The 14,768-nt window shown below is 35.6% G+C and overlaps 1 pseudogene; it reads left to right on the top strand.

Moving 5' to 3' along the window:
* The first annotated feature begins 530 nt into the window (after nucleotides 1–530).
* Nucleotides 531–2,447, top strand: LOC120123644 (annotated as a pseudogene).
* Nucleotides 2,448–14,768: the final 12,321 nt, after the last annotated feature.

Consider the following 14,768-nt stretch of genomic DNA (forward strand, 5'->3'; position numbering starts at 1 on the left):
ATGACTAAAATATACATTATACCATTGCTAATTTCAACAATTAGCCAACCCTTTTGACATTTTGTTTTTCGGTGGATTTTAAATCACTTTTCGGTGGATTTTCAACAAATAATTCATGAGATTATTTTTCGTCCATGCTCTACACTCCAATATTGACGGACGACAAATGGACGGTAGTTTAAACAGTGTGAAATAAAGAGGTTTTGTCGATGATTTGTAGTTCATTCCTTTTAATTTGGACGGAAAAAATATTGATAACTCTTTCGGAGTAGGCGGAAGGTATAACATATTCTTTATTTAGGAAGAGAGATCAACTATAATTGGTTTATTTATATGACATTCTAATAGGTTGACAAATTCAACTTTTCTATACATAACTTGAGCTCAACTTTACTATCAATTCATTTGCAGATTCTATAGGTTCGAGTTTGGGATTGTCTTCTATATGCTGTCTGGCTGCATTATCTCTCTTCCTTTCCATGGCGACAGGGATCATCAACTTGCTTTGATTCCATTTATTTTCACTTCCCTTTTCAGTTTCAATAAACTTCCATATCAAGGTTTGATTCAAATGCAAGAAACATTCTCTATCAAGGCGATGCAAGACCTTCGGTGGGAGCCGTTGAGTTTAACCTTCTCAACTACATAAACCGAGTTGGATGGGCGACATATGCCGACAAGGTGCCGCTCTGGGAATCAAGCACACGAACACTCACCGACTTCAACAATCGCTTCTCCTTTGAAATTACTCTGCAAACTTCACTTTACGGTCATGGTCTTGTCTCTTTCTAGCTCCTGTTGGCTCTCAAATCCCACCGAATTCAGCCGGTGGCTTTCTGGGGTTATTTAACACAACAAACAGCGATCATCTCGGAACCAGATTGTTCTGTTGAGTTCGACACGTTTGAGAATCCTGAATGGGATCCTGGGTGTTGGTAGTCATGTTGGAATCAACGTAACTCGGTTCTTCGACGATATACCAGATGGAACGCTAGCTTTCACAGTGGAGATAGGGCAGATGTGGTCATCGACTACAACTCTACTACTAAGAACTTAAGTGTGCTTAGCTATCAAACGACCGACGATCCACGAGAAAATTCTAGTCTTTCGTACCAGATCGATCTGATGACGGTTTACCGGAGTCGGTCATGGTTGGATTTTCAGCTGCTACAGGTCAGTATGTAGAGCGGCATACACTCCATTCTTGGGAATTCAGTTCGAGTTTAACTGTGGAAGAGGAAACGAACAGTGACACCGCGAGAAATGTTAGAATAGTTATCGGTGTCCTGGTTCCTCTGGTTGTTGATGGCAGGGACAGTTGTAGCATTATATTTGGCGAGAAAGAAGCATGTGAAAAGAACATTTGGGACAACAAACTTGACATCAATGAATGATGATCTTGAAAGAGGGGCAGGACCAAGAAGGTTTTCTTATAGTGATCTTGCCTCAGCTACCCATAACTTCTCACAACATAGGAAGTTGGGTGAAGGAGGATTCGGTGCAGTTTATAGGGGCTACCTGAATGATTTGGGCATGGATGTTGCTGTTAAAAGGATTTCAAGCGGGTCTACAAGGTAAAAAGGAGTATGTGACTGAAGTTAAGGTCATTAGCCAGTTTGAGACACAGGAACCTGGTGCAACTAATTGTTGGTGCCACGATCGGAACGAGTTCATACTGGTGTATGAATTCATGCCAAATGGTAGCCTTGATTCCCTCCTTTTCGGTAACAAGCTCCACTGACTTGGTCTGTAAGGTACCAAATATCGCTTGGATTGGCATCTGCAATTCTATACCTTCATGAAGAGTGGGAGGGGAGCAGTGTGTGGTGCACCGAGACATTAAATCAAGCAACGTAATGCTCGATTCCAGTTTCAATGTGAAGCTGGGTGACTTCGGGTTGGCTAAACTCATGGACCATGAGCTAGGTCCGAAAACAACAGGGTTGGCTGGGACCTTAGGCTACTTGGCTCCAGAGTATATAAGTACTGGTAGGGCAAGTAAGGAGTCAGATGTTTATAGCTTCGGTGTCGTTCTCTTAGAAATAGAACCGGAAGGAAATCCATTGATCCTGGAAGAAAATCTGATATGGGATTGGTTGAATGGATTTGGAGTCTTATGGTAAAGGGGATCTACTGTTGGCTGTTGACGGGAAGTTGGACAAGGATTTCGATGAAAAGCAACTGGAATCTTTGATGATTGTAGGATTGTGGTGTGCTCACCCAGATCGTAACTCGAGGCCATCGATCAGGCAAGCAATTCAAGTTCTTCATTCGGATTTACCGATGCCTAATCTTCCGGTCAAGATGCCTGTTCCTATGTATCATGTATCTTTACCATCAGTCTCATCTGGTTCCGAGGAACCTTCAATAACTTACTCAAGCATGGATGTGGGCCGTTAAACACGATTAGCCTTATTCTCTATGTGGATCTTCCTTTTTCTTTTTAATCTCCCAGTTGATATAAACACCACTTGCAAGGTTATTGAGAGGACTTAATCGTAAAGATAGATTAAAATGTTTGCACTGAATATCTGTTGATCACATGTAAAACTTTGGTTCCAAATTGAGTTCTATGCAAGAAAATAATAATGTCTGCTATTTGAATTTTTTTGTTTTCATTAAATGATTGATGATAAGAATGGCAACAACATATTCACATCGGATAACACAATAGACAATTACAAGTTTATGGTCCATTAAATCAAGCATGCTCTGGTGCTGCTTCTCCATTGAAGCACATATTTGCATACTTTTGCCTGAGTTGAATTAATCATTCTCATGCCTTGCTTATCAAGGCAACGAGATGGTTACCAACATTACTTTATTCTTCAATATGACTATAATGCCACAAAGTAGCTTTCTTATGCCTATAAAATTATGATTCAGGTCAATTCTGGAAATGCATATACTTATTTTATACAGGAAAATAGGAGGAGTCTAGAGTTAGAAGTTAAACCTTAAAAAGTGTTTCCTTGACAGCAAAGACAGGAAGAAAACTTTGATTTCAATGATCAACTCTTATTGGATGAAAGTCTTATCCTTTTCGACTTATACAATAAGTTTATATTATTTATTTTAGTACATATAAATCACTAAAAGATTCCTTTTTTGTTCTATAATACTAAACATGTATTTCAATTGTTATAAGAATTATATTACAAAATTATAAATAATTCTTCTGTTTAGGGTTTTTTGTCATAAGCCTTTTGACAATGAAATTTCATAGGAAATAAATATTTTATTGGTATGATTGAGGTGATGAAAATAGTTGATAAAGATGTTTTAATTCGCAGGTTGACTAAGCTTTTAATGAAACATCACTCTTCAATCTTTATGTTTTGGGCGAGGATTTATCATGTGAGATGGATGAGGCTGATGCTTGCCTCTGAGATGGCTCCATGCAGTTGACTTTAATAAAGAAAAATTGAGATGGTTAAGCTTTTCCTGTTTCTCGTTAAGTTCGTTGCTCGACTTCGTTGCTCATTAAACTCATTAGAAATTTTACTTTTTTACATTTTATAATTATAGGGAAAATCTACTAATACTATATAGAGCTTAATATAAACATAAAAAAATCAAAAGAGTAAATGAAGAAATTTTAACGTCTAAACTCCAAAGTAAAAAATTCCAAATACACCAAGTTAACATTTTTAAACTAAGGTAACAATCCACAAACTAACAAATTAAAAAACATTCTTAAAATAAAAATAAGTTAAACTATGCATAATCAATATTAAAAAAAAAAAATAAGCATCTCTTCAATCTATTCATTGTTGCTTGTAATCACCAAACTACTAAAAAAATAAAAAATAATGAGATGCTAGTGAATTATCGAATTGAGTTAGACTTTGCTCAATTCAACTCGTTAAGTTTTCAAATTGAACTCAAGTTCGAGTCGTTTTTACCAAATCGAATTTGAGCATCTCACGAGTTGCTCTAATTAATCATCCTACTCTAATCATGTTAACCTTTCAATTCAAGATTTGAAGTTGATATAGTTTAGGTGGAAGATTCCTGTTGGGATTTTGGAAGCTCGAATTGACAACTGGAATTGCTTGCAAAGAGGGTCGGGATCGGTTTTTGTGTTTAGGGAGTAAGGAGATTGAAAGATAGAGGAATTGCACATCAATTTAGAGTGGTTCGACTTCAACCAAGTCTACCTCCCATACCTAGCTCCTCACCAAGGATTTTTCAACAAATTCACTAATTTGTTCTTCTTTTGAGGACAAAGAGATAACCTTACAACTCCCTAGTTTTTTCGGGATAAACTAGAACCTTTCTATAGCTTTTATACGGGATAAGCTAGTGTTTACAAGATTGAGCTCACAAGAACAAAATATTTACAAGAGAAATGAAATAAGAATGAAAAATCTTCTCTTGTGTTTGATTGGCTTCTTCAAAGTAGATCATGGTCGCAAACTGAAACTAATCCAAGGGAGAATATTAGCGCAATAACTCTCCGAAGTACTACTATTTCACCGAAATCCTGAAGAAGAGTGATGCCCAATAAGAAAAAAAGCCGAACGCCACTGCCTAGCACAGGTAATCACATTATCTTTTTCTGTTTCGCCTCATGAAGTTTTGCCTTCCTTTCCTTTGAGATTGATGAAGCAAGACAAGCAAGCGGAAGAGAAGAGATCTTAGACATATTACAAAAGGTGGAAATAAATATTCCACTCATTGAGGTGATTCAAAAGGTGGCTAAATACGCCAAGTTCCTTAAAGATGTTTTCACAAATCGATGATGACTCACATGAAATGAAAAAGTGAACTTGGGCAAAATGTATTTGGATTATATTCACTCATATGTGTAGGGGTATTTCCAAGACACCACCTTTAGGAAGAAAAAAATTATTTTGTAACTTTGTAGATGACTTTCCAGATGAGTTTGGATGCATCTGATGAATTCTAAAGATGAAGTGCTACAAAATTTCCATAAATGGAAAAAATGATTGATAACCAGATTGGTAAAAATATCAAACCACTTAGAACGAATAATAAAGGAGAATATTAAAGTGATCAATTCTTTGACGTTTTTTAGGAGCATAGTATTGTTCAACACTTCACTATTAGAAATACACCACAGTAGAATGGGGTGGCAGAACGTATGAATCGAACATTATTTGAATTTTGTTTTGATGTATGATATCTAATGATGGGTTAAGCAAATCATTTTGGGCTGAGGTTGTGACATATTTGTCCATCTCATTAATAATAGGAGGAAAAACATCGTTCGAGGTATAGTTTGGAAAACCTGCTATAGATTATGATTCCTTACATGTATTTGGATCCATGTTTATTATCATGTGAAAGAATCAAAACTCGATCTGAGGGCAAGAGGCTCTCTTTATGGGAATCACCCATGGAGTGAAGGATTCGTTTCTGGGTGTTATAAACCAAGAAGATAATTTGTAGCAAGATGTTACTTTAATGAATATGCCATAGTAAATAAGGTAACAAATGGAGTTGTTCAAACAAGTAGTCTCCGCAGCAAGTGGAGCATACTCCAAAACAGTGGAGTTTCAGAGACGATGATCACAAAAGTTGATGCAATTGTTTCTTCAAATCCAATAGAAGAATCAGAAGATGAAGTGTTCAAACCCAATAACCATTAAAGACACTAGAACCACTTACAATTATAAGGCTAATGAGAGAAATTCATATACCTGGTCGATTTGCTGATATGGTGGCCTATGTTCTTCAATTGTTAATGATGATATTCCTATCACTTACCAGAAGCAATACAAAACTTGCAAAGTGAAAAGTGGAAAAGTATCTTGGATGAAGAATGCAATCTCTCCGAAAGAATAACACCTGGTGTCATAACCATTTTTTAAAACAATTAAATATTATTTTAAAAACTATATGACTTAATTTTGGAAATTGGTGATTTGGAATTAATTGGATTAAATTGAATAGGAGTCACCATCGGCCTTTGTGTTAGGTAGGTCGAATACCTAAAACGTCTTTTTAAAAACAATTTTAAGAAAAATCATTTTTTAAGACAAAATGGTATGCGTTTACCAAAGATTTGATTTAATGGATTCGGGAGTCGGTTACGTGTGGAGAAGGGTAAGCACCCCCACAATGCCCAAAATGAGTATCGTCGCTTACATATTGTCGTAATGGTAGAAATTATAAATCGAATATAAAGTTAAAATGATCCATTCATTAAAGTTAATTAATTTGCTTTAATTAATTAATTAGAGAAAATTATTTAACTTGAAAAGAAATCTCGAGATTAGCAGTCTTCCATCGGGAAAGCTATCTCCACTATTTTTTACCGTAAAGAATATCTCTTCAATAAAACGCGAATCAAATAAACTAGCAGTCATATTTACGTAAAATATTATAAATTGTCATTTAAAGAAAAATGCATTGCAATATTAAATAGAAATTAATTAGTAAAAAGAAATAGATTATTTCAAGTCTCATTTCATTCGACGTCGTATCAAATTGTACCACTTCGATCAAGTGATACTCTCATGCCCGTTCTACAAATACGTTTTCTTGAAATATTCAAATAACATATCGAGATAATGGAAAATACAGAAAACGAATACAATTTGAAATTTTAAAAAAAAACATTTACAACACATAACTAATAATGTCTATCTAAAAATAATAAAAAAAAAGTCTTAATATACATAATATACATATACATAATGGATTAAAACAAAATAAAATAAAAATTGCTGCTCTAAACATAAATTACATAAAAAAATCACATTTGATGATTTTAAAGAACCAAAATAAGATAACATAAACTTAAAGGACTAAAATAGTAAAAATAGAAACTTAAGGGTCTAAACAGATATTATGAACAAATCATAACCACATTCAAATTTTAAACAATAGAGGTATTAAAAACAACATTAACCCATAAATAATATAAAAGATGAAATGAAATAAACATAAAGATAAAGGGCCAAACTGTAAATATAAAGCAGATCCACATTCAGATACAATAAACAATATGGGTACTAGAAATGATAATCCCAAAAAATAAATAAGGTATCAAAATAAGCTCAACAAAAAACATTAAAGTGAAAATAATAATTCCCTAAATGTAGGCAGTGACCAAATATAATTTTATAACTACAAAATACAATGTCCAATTTCGCAAAATATTAACAATAAACATTTAAGTGACTAAAATACAAGCCTCACAATACGGTGCACAAAATACAAATAGATAAGTTACAACGCGTGACTAAAAAAGAATTTACAAAACCAGAGACCCCATAATATGATTTACCCATACGTAAAAATTACACCCTCGATCCCCCTCCATACGGCGACGTTTGAACCAGATATATAAAGTCAAATGAAAGGCTTACGTTTGGTATGTTTCTCATTTCTAATTTTCCTATCTCTCCTTGAAAACCATAGAGTAAAATACTTCATCTCTCTCGTCTCCTCACCTCTCTTCCTCCATCCTTCACCGAGGATGGAAGCCCCAACTCCCTGACCACCGTAGATCGATGGCCACGGGGAGCAAAACAAGTCAAAAAACATCCCCTTATCATCTCACTTTCGCTTCAAAAATAGCCCCATAAAATCTAAACCCTATACCCTAAAAGTTTAGATCCATGAAAAAAAGGCTTTTTACCTTCTGCGATAACTTCTTCAAACCCTGGTGAGGCAACACAACTAATGCTTTTTACCTTCTGCGATAACTTCTTCAAACCCTGGTGAGGCCACAACCATAGATCTAAGGTAAGTTTTCGTTTTCTTTCTCTTTTTTCATTTTTTCTTTCTGGGTTTTGCTCCCTTTTCCCTTCTCTCTCTTTTTCTTTAGACTCTCTAGGTTTTCTTTTATTGCATGTCTTCCCCCCTCTGTGTCGATGAGATAGGATAATGATCTTATCTCCAGTGATTGACCCAATGAGATTTGTTTTTAGTTTTGTTTCCATTTTTATTATTTTCCTTTGATTTCTCTGTCAATTTTTTATTGTTGATTGAATTGCTTTGATTGATGGATGCATTGGTCACTGTTGATGATAGAGGTGGCTCGAGATGGATTGACATCGACTTGAGAAATCATTGGTGGCGGCTCACACGACTGGAAAAGAGAGCGGTGACATCTACGTACCAGTTGGTTGGTCGACGACGGTCGCTGATATCCATTAGGGTAAAACCTAATGACTACTGATTTGGATCGTTGGATGGGTCTAGATCATGTGGCCGAGGGAGGTGCGACGTCTGGAAAAATGAGGAGAAACCCTAACGGCTTTGGACCAACTGCTTGGGTCGGTTCCGGTTGATATAATCGAGTCAGAGCTCCGTGTTGGATCGGATACGGGCTTGGATCAACAACTTGTGATTGGGTTGGGTAATCTGGGCTCTGGGTGAGTGTTGGGCTTGCAAAAGTGTAATTGTATAATTTTTTAAAATAATAATAATAATAATATATAATAATATTTTTTGTAGACCTGGATAAAAACGGGTGTCTATACCTGTAATCTGACACAATTACCGAAAGGTAAAAGAGAAATTAGATGCAAGTGAGAATTTCCAAAGAAAGATTGATCTCTTAGAAAGAAAGATGTTCGCTACAAGGCAAGGTTGGTAGCTATAGGTTACACTCAAAAGGAGGGAATCGACTACAATGAAGTATTTTCCCTTGTTGTGGATCATTTCTCTATTTGAATATTGTTGGCCTTGGTAGCACAGTGAATTTGGAGCTAGCTAACTTGATGTAAAGACAACTTTCTTGCATGGTGATTTGGAAGAGGAGATTTATATGACTCAGCCAAAAGGATACAAAGATGGTGGTTGTGAGAGATAGGTTTGTAAGCTGAATAAATTGCTATAAGGATTGAAGCAATCTTCGAGGTAGTGGCACAAACAATTTGATAGCTTTATGAGGAGTAAAAGTACACCAGAAGCAAATACGATCATTGTGTGTATTTGCAAAAGCTACAAGATGGATCTTTCATTTATCTCCTCTTATATGTTGATGATAAGTTGATCGCTTCAAACAGTTAAATGAGATAAATTCAAACAGTTAAAATGAGATAGACAAATTAAAGGCTCGATTGAATCAAGAGTTTGAGATGAAAGATCTAGGTGAGGCCAAAAAGATTCTCGATATGGAGATAAAATAGAGATATACAGAGAGACAAGCTTTGTTTGACTCAGAAGCAGTATCTGAGAAAGGTATTACAATGTTTTGCCATGAATGAAAATGCTAACTTGTAAGTATCTCACTTTTTCTCATTTTAAACTTAGTTCTCAGTTATATCCTAAAACTAATGAAGAACGATATATATGGAAAACGTTCATATGCTAATGCAGTGGGAGTTTGATGTATGTGATGGTGTGTACAAGTCCTGACATTTCACATGCAGTTGGAGTTGTGAGCAGGTCATGCATGATCCTGGAAAAGGATATTGACAAGCTGTGAAATGGATTATACAGTATCTCCAACAAACCGTAGAGTTGGTTTATTTTTTTCCACAAGATGAAGAACTTGGGTCAATTTATGGTTGGATATGTTATTTTGACTGTTGGTGATTTGGAAGCGTCGATCAACTATTGGGTATTTGTTTACTCTTGCTAAAGCCCCGGTAAGTTGGAAGTCTACTTTACAATCTACGGTAACTTTGTCTACTACAGAGGCAAAGTATGACAGTTTCAGAAGCTGTGAATGAAGCAATTTGGCTTAACAGGTTGATGGATGACTTGGGAGTTGTTCAAAGTCACATTAGTCTCTATTGGTAGTCAGAGCACTATTCACTTAGCGAAAAATCAATTTACCATCAAGGACTAAGCATATCGACGCGAGGTGTCACTATGTGCCTAAGATCTTTGAAGAAGGAAATATTCTACTTCAGAAGATTGCGACAACAGAAATCATGCAGATATGGACCAAGGTGGTAGCAGTAATCAAGTTCAATTTTTTGAAATTGATTAACATCCTGAAGTTTGAGCACCTTAGGGGTGCATGACGCTTGTAAGCGCAATTAGGCACTATAAGGATAGCTTCATCAGATTTGAGAAGTTGAAGAATTTGAGTAGACTTGGAAATATCAAGCCACGTGGAGATTTGTTGTGTGGCTTGTATATTTACAAGCAACAAGTTTGATAAAGTCCAAGTGATAGTCAAACTTGGCATGAATTTAAGTTCAACTTTACAACCATAAAAAAATTCAAGTTTGATTTTGCTACATAAGTTGGCTACACAAGTTGACAAGTTGATGCAAGTTGGCAAGTTGCCAACTTGTGTACATGGGGAAATTATCAATTGGTCCCTAAACTATTAGGTTATTTGCAAGTTTGGTCCTTAAAGCTCAACTATAAATAGGGCTAAGCACTTCCACTTGAAAGTATATAAAAGTATCTCCCATTTGTTTTCTTCATTCTCCTACTTTGTAATATTTTGAGAATTCTTAGGAGTTCCATTTGTTGTAATGTTTTTTCGAGTAAAGTTATCATTCACTAGTGTTCCTGAAGAGTATACGTATTTTCGTGAACCTTGTAAATTTGGTGTGTTCTCTCCATTATTGTTCTTTATTAGGTTTTTCCATTGTGTTTCAATATTCAATAGTTTGATGAGTTTTGTCCGCTACGCAATTTTGGTAGTTTTGATCTTGACGTTTTCGGTCAATTTTAAAATCACGTTCGTGTGGAAAATAACCCCGTTTCCCCAACAAGTACTCCCTAACCGGACTGAAAACGATCACTAGAAATTCCACTAAACCACGCTCACCACTAACTAGCATACAGAACATCCATAAGATAACTAGCCTTGCGTTGTGTCATCACCATACTTAAGGCGCCACATCAGACTTGACATCGAGCTGGAGATGGATCCCTTCTTACACACTTCAGCTTCACTCTTTTATCCATTTCAGAATTTTCAACATCATTTTCTTATTTATCTTCTTTTTCTTATCCCTATCTACTTCTAGACCTGCTTTTGAGATATTATTTAGCATATCAACACCCGATTTCATTTGTCTGGGCAAGGTTAGCTTTGTTAACTCCCACATAATATAAATAATCCATACCTCTTCTATTAATACGCTCCATATCCTCCATTAAGTCCACCTAAATCCATGGCCCAACTCTTTACATCCTCCTTATCTTTCAGTAAGCTCTCATGCCCCCCAATTTTCAACAACGTTAATTTTTTACTTAATGAAAAAAATAAGTATCTAAATTATATTATTTGTTCACTTTAGGTATCTAAATTATTTTTCGCTCAAGGTAGGTGTTTAACATTTACGACGTTACTCTTAAGTGCCTACGTCATGAAGGTCGTTAAAAAATCGTTATCTAACACGTGTCGCATTTATAAAAAATTTAAAAAAAATTGAACCCCAAAGATTGCGCTGATGATTTGAACCCCAAGGATCATGTGTACTTAAATGCTCTGAAAACTGATAATGTTGTGCTGGATTCTTTGCAATCATATAAATCTAATTTGATGTTGGACGAGGAGGAAAATTTTATTCTATAAATGGTGAATAAAAGGAAAGCTGAAGCAGAAGATAGAGAGAGGTGTTGTTGGACATTGTTTGAATCAAAACAGGGAATGGAGAAGAAGGCATCAGCAGCAAGAAGATTTGAGTGACAGCTTCGGTTCAAGGCATCGGTTTTAACCATCAAGATTAAAAATTTTAATTCATTAGTGAATTACCTAATTCTCATAAACTTATAGTTTAGTCCATGCCAAGAGAAACACAAGAAAATCTCATAATCTTGGAATGAATTCATAAAAAAGAGTTACAAAGAAAAGCAAAGAAAAAAAGTCTAGAAACTATCATCATATCGTAAACAAGAAACATTTGGATAAACCCTTCCATTTCTAAGGCCATGAGCATTGTGGCAATACGACAGCGTGTTGTCGTTTTGGTCTTCATTCTTGAGATTAATGTTCTTCATGGTGAGTTTTTGCATGGAGTTGACTCACTGCATGAAAGTTGCACTGCTATTCTTTGTGTGATGTTCCATGGATTTCTTCATAGCTTACATTGCTGATCTCCACACCCGATGTCTGCAAAAACATGTATACAAATTAAATTAACATTGTTTCAACATATATGAATATAATAATTTCTTCAAATAAAATCACTTACTTGGTTCTTGCACTGTTTATGAGGACAATAAAATTGATCGATAACAATAGGTCGAGTTGAAGCATAAGAAGTTATGTGTTCAAACCTAATGTTTCGTGCATATCCGTGTCCTCCCTAGATACACAATAATGTCAATTGTTAGCCAAAAAAGCATTAGTTAGTTTCAAAACACATGTGCTTTTAAAGTAATTCTACGTACCTGCCACGTCTTTATTCGAACTCCATTAGTTGTTCCATAAAAAGAAACATTTCTTACGTGAACAAATTCAACATTCTCGGTACGTTCCATAATTCCAAGGCTGCCAATGCTTCATATAAAAAAATAAAATTAGTACGGAGGTTAATCTCATAAAACAAGAGGAAATATCATTGTAAAAGAATAAATAACAAGTAAAAGGTGTACCTGATTCCATGACCTGGACCACATTCGATGTTTCTGATATTAATGTGTTTAGTACCAGGTCCAATCGATATACAATCATCACCTGATTAAATTAAGAATCGGTCAATATCGAAACAAACATGTACAAATGGGAAACAAAAACAAGAACACTAACAAACCGGTTTGAATAATTGTGTTGTCTATGGTAACGTTGGTGGAACGTTGGATATGAATGCCATCAGTGTTGGGACTGTTTCCTGGAGCTTTGATTGTAAGATCAGTGGCGTGAATGGAAATCGAGTTCTCAAATGCAATGTGCATTTTTGGACTGTCTTCAAAGGTCAAGCCTTTAATCTCTACGTTCTTGGAGTTTGCTATCATAAAACCCTAAAATCAAAACCCACAGAGACAGTTAGAGCTAGGGTTAGTTAAAGATTTTTGTGTCACATGATATTCAAACACTTACGGTTGGTTTCCGAAAGTGACAGCCGTTGTTCTTGTCTTTGCAAGAAAGTTTCCACCATTTAGATCCATGTCCATTGATTGTACCAGACCCTTGAATGAAGAGACCATCAAAATTTTGAATCCAATCCAATGGTGACAGTTTCTTTTGCATTCCCATGCAGAGGTTCGCTTGGGGCTATAATGTTCCCATCAATCTGCACCACAATTCAAAAGGAAAGTCCTTACGTTAACAAAACAAAACTAATCAAAATACCATAGCTAAGAGAAAGATAGTATTAATTGCCTGGAAAGTAATGTTGTTTGAGTTGCATTCGCCATTCAAAGTTAAGGGTTGAAGCAGAAAAGGTCTTCCCTTGAGGCACAACAACCATTGGTGACGAAGCTGAGGAACCGCAAGCAGCATTCCAAGCATCCTTAAAGCCCTGAAAATTGTACACCAAATTAGAATAGTACTAACAATACAACACCAAATCCTTGACGTCAAAACCAAATTATCAGCAGAGAAGAAAACCTTGGAATCATCTTCGACTCCATCTCCAACAGCTCCGAAGCTAATCACATTAAATGTATTGCCATCCGTTTATTCTTCTTCTTCTCCAACATACGAGAAGATTCGCTCAGTGTAGTGCATTGAATCAAACAACTATCGCCAGGATTTTCTTCAAACTTGCCATAGCCTTGAATTTTCTTTTTAGTTTCAGACGTGAATATACAATAAACTTGCGCAGAGAGTATACATATATATGCTAAATTGTTATTTTAATCGAACAATGAAAAGGAATTCCTTGTTGTAAGAGGATTTATGTTGATGCGACATTGAGAAAGAATCAGACCTTTTTCCTACTATAAAAACTGTATCTTTTTTTAAAAAAATTAATATTATTTTAATAATTAAAAGTGAAATCGTATTAGGTAGTTTAGAAAAATAAATTTTATTTTTTTCTCGGCAAAATAAATTTTATTAAATAAGACCTAGATTAAGAGTCTTTAAAAATCTATCTAAATTTAATGGATAAAGAGTACTCTTAACTAGGGGAGGAGACCACCACGCTCCAAATCCTTAAGCTGATCGAGAATACATCAGAACATTAACCCTGCACAAAGAAACGACTAGTCCCACCTAACTTTGAAGAAGCTAGGTCGAGTGAGGCCCCTCAAACTATCTCATCGAAAGATCCCACCAACGCCATCCTCTAGGAAAGGATTGAAACCAACTCAAAACGACTTGAAAATCGGATTCTACAATCAAGCTCCAATGACCTTGCCATCCTGATTCCAAACAAAATCCAAGGTTGTTATAAATAGATGCTAATTCTACCAGGTCTGAGAATTCAGCTTCTACAGGTCCTCAAAACGCCATGGTGGAAGACGGTTTATATCTGCTGAACTGACCACCGCACATGATTTTGCGGCGGCGGCGGCATGGTGGAAGGGAACCTGAAACAATCATTCTCTTCCTATAGGTATTCATCTTACACCGAAAACGCCACCACTTTAGCGGGTTCATCATCCATTAAAACTCCTGATTACAAACCTGCAAAACATCTCAAAACCACCCATCATTATGTTCCAAACTCTCAACTCCTTTCTTTTGACAACACAAACTATGCACCAAAAACCAATTATAATCATGGGATCAAGAGGATTCAGTCTATCACACGAACCCCTTCCCTTGCTCAATATCAAATCATGGCTGAACTGACCAAAGCGGAATAAAGGTGACAGTTGATCACTAAAATGTAATGTTCCCATTAAATTTTATATTTATAAATCTAATTTTTATGTTATAAAAATATAATATATTATATTATACCTACTAAATGGTCCAAGACTCG

This window comes from Hibiscus syriacus, unplaced genomic scaffold (genome assembly GCF_006381635.1).
Source record: "Hibiscus syriacus cultivar Baekdansim isolate YM2019G1 unplaced genomic scaffold, ASM638163v2 tig00110402_pilon, whole genome shotgun sequence".
Classification (NCBI taxonomy): domain Eukaryota; kingdom Viridiplantae; phylum Streptophyta; class Magnoliopsida; order Malvales; family Malvaceae; genus Hibiscus; species Hibiscus syriacus.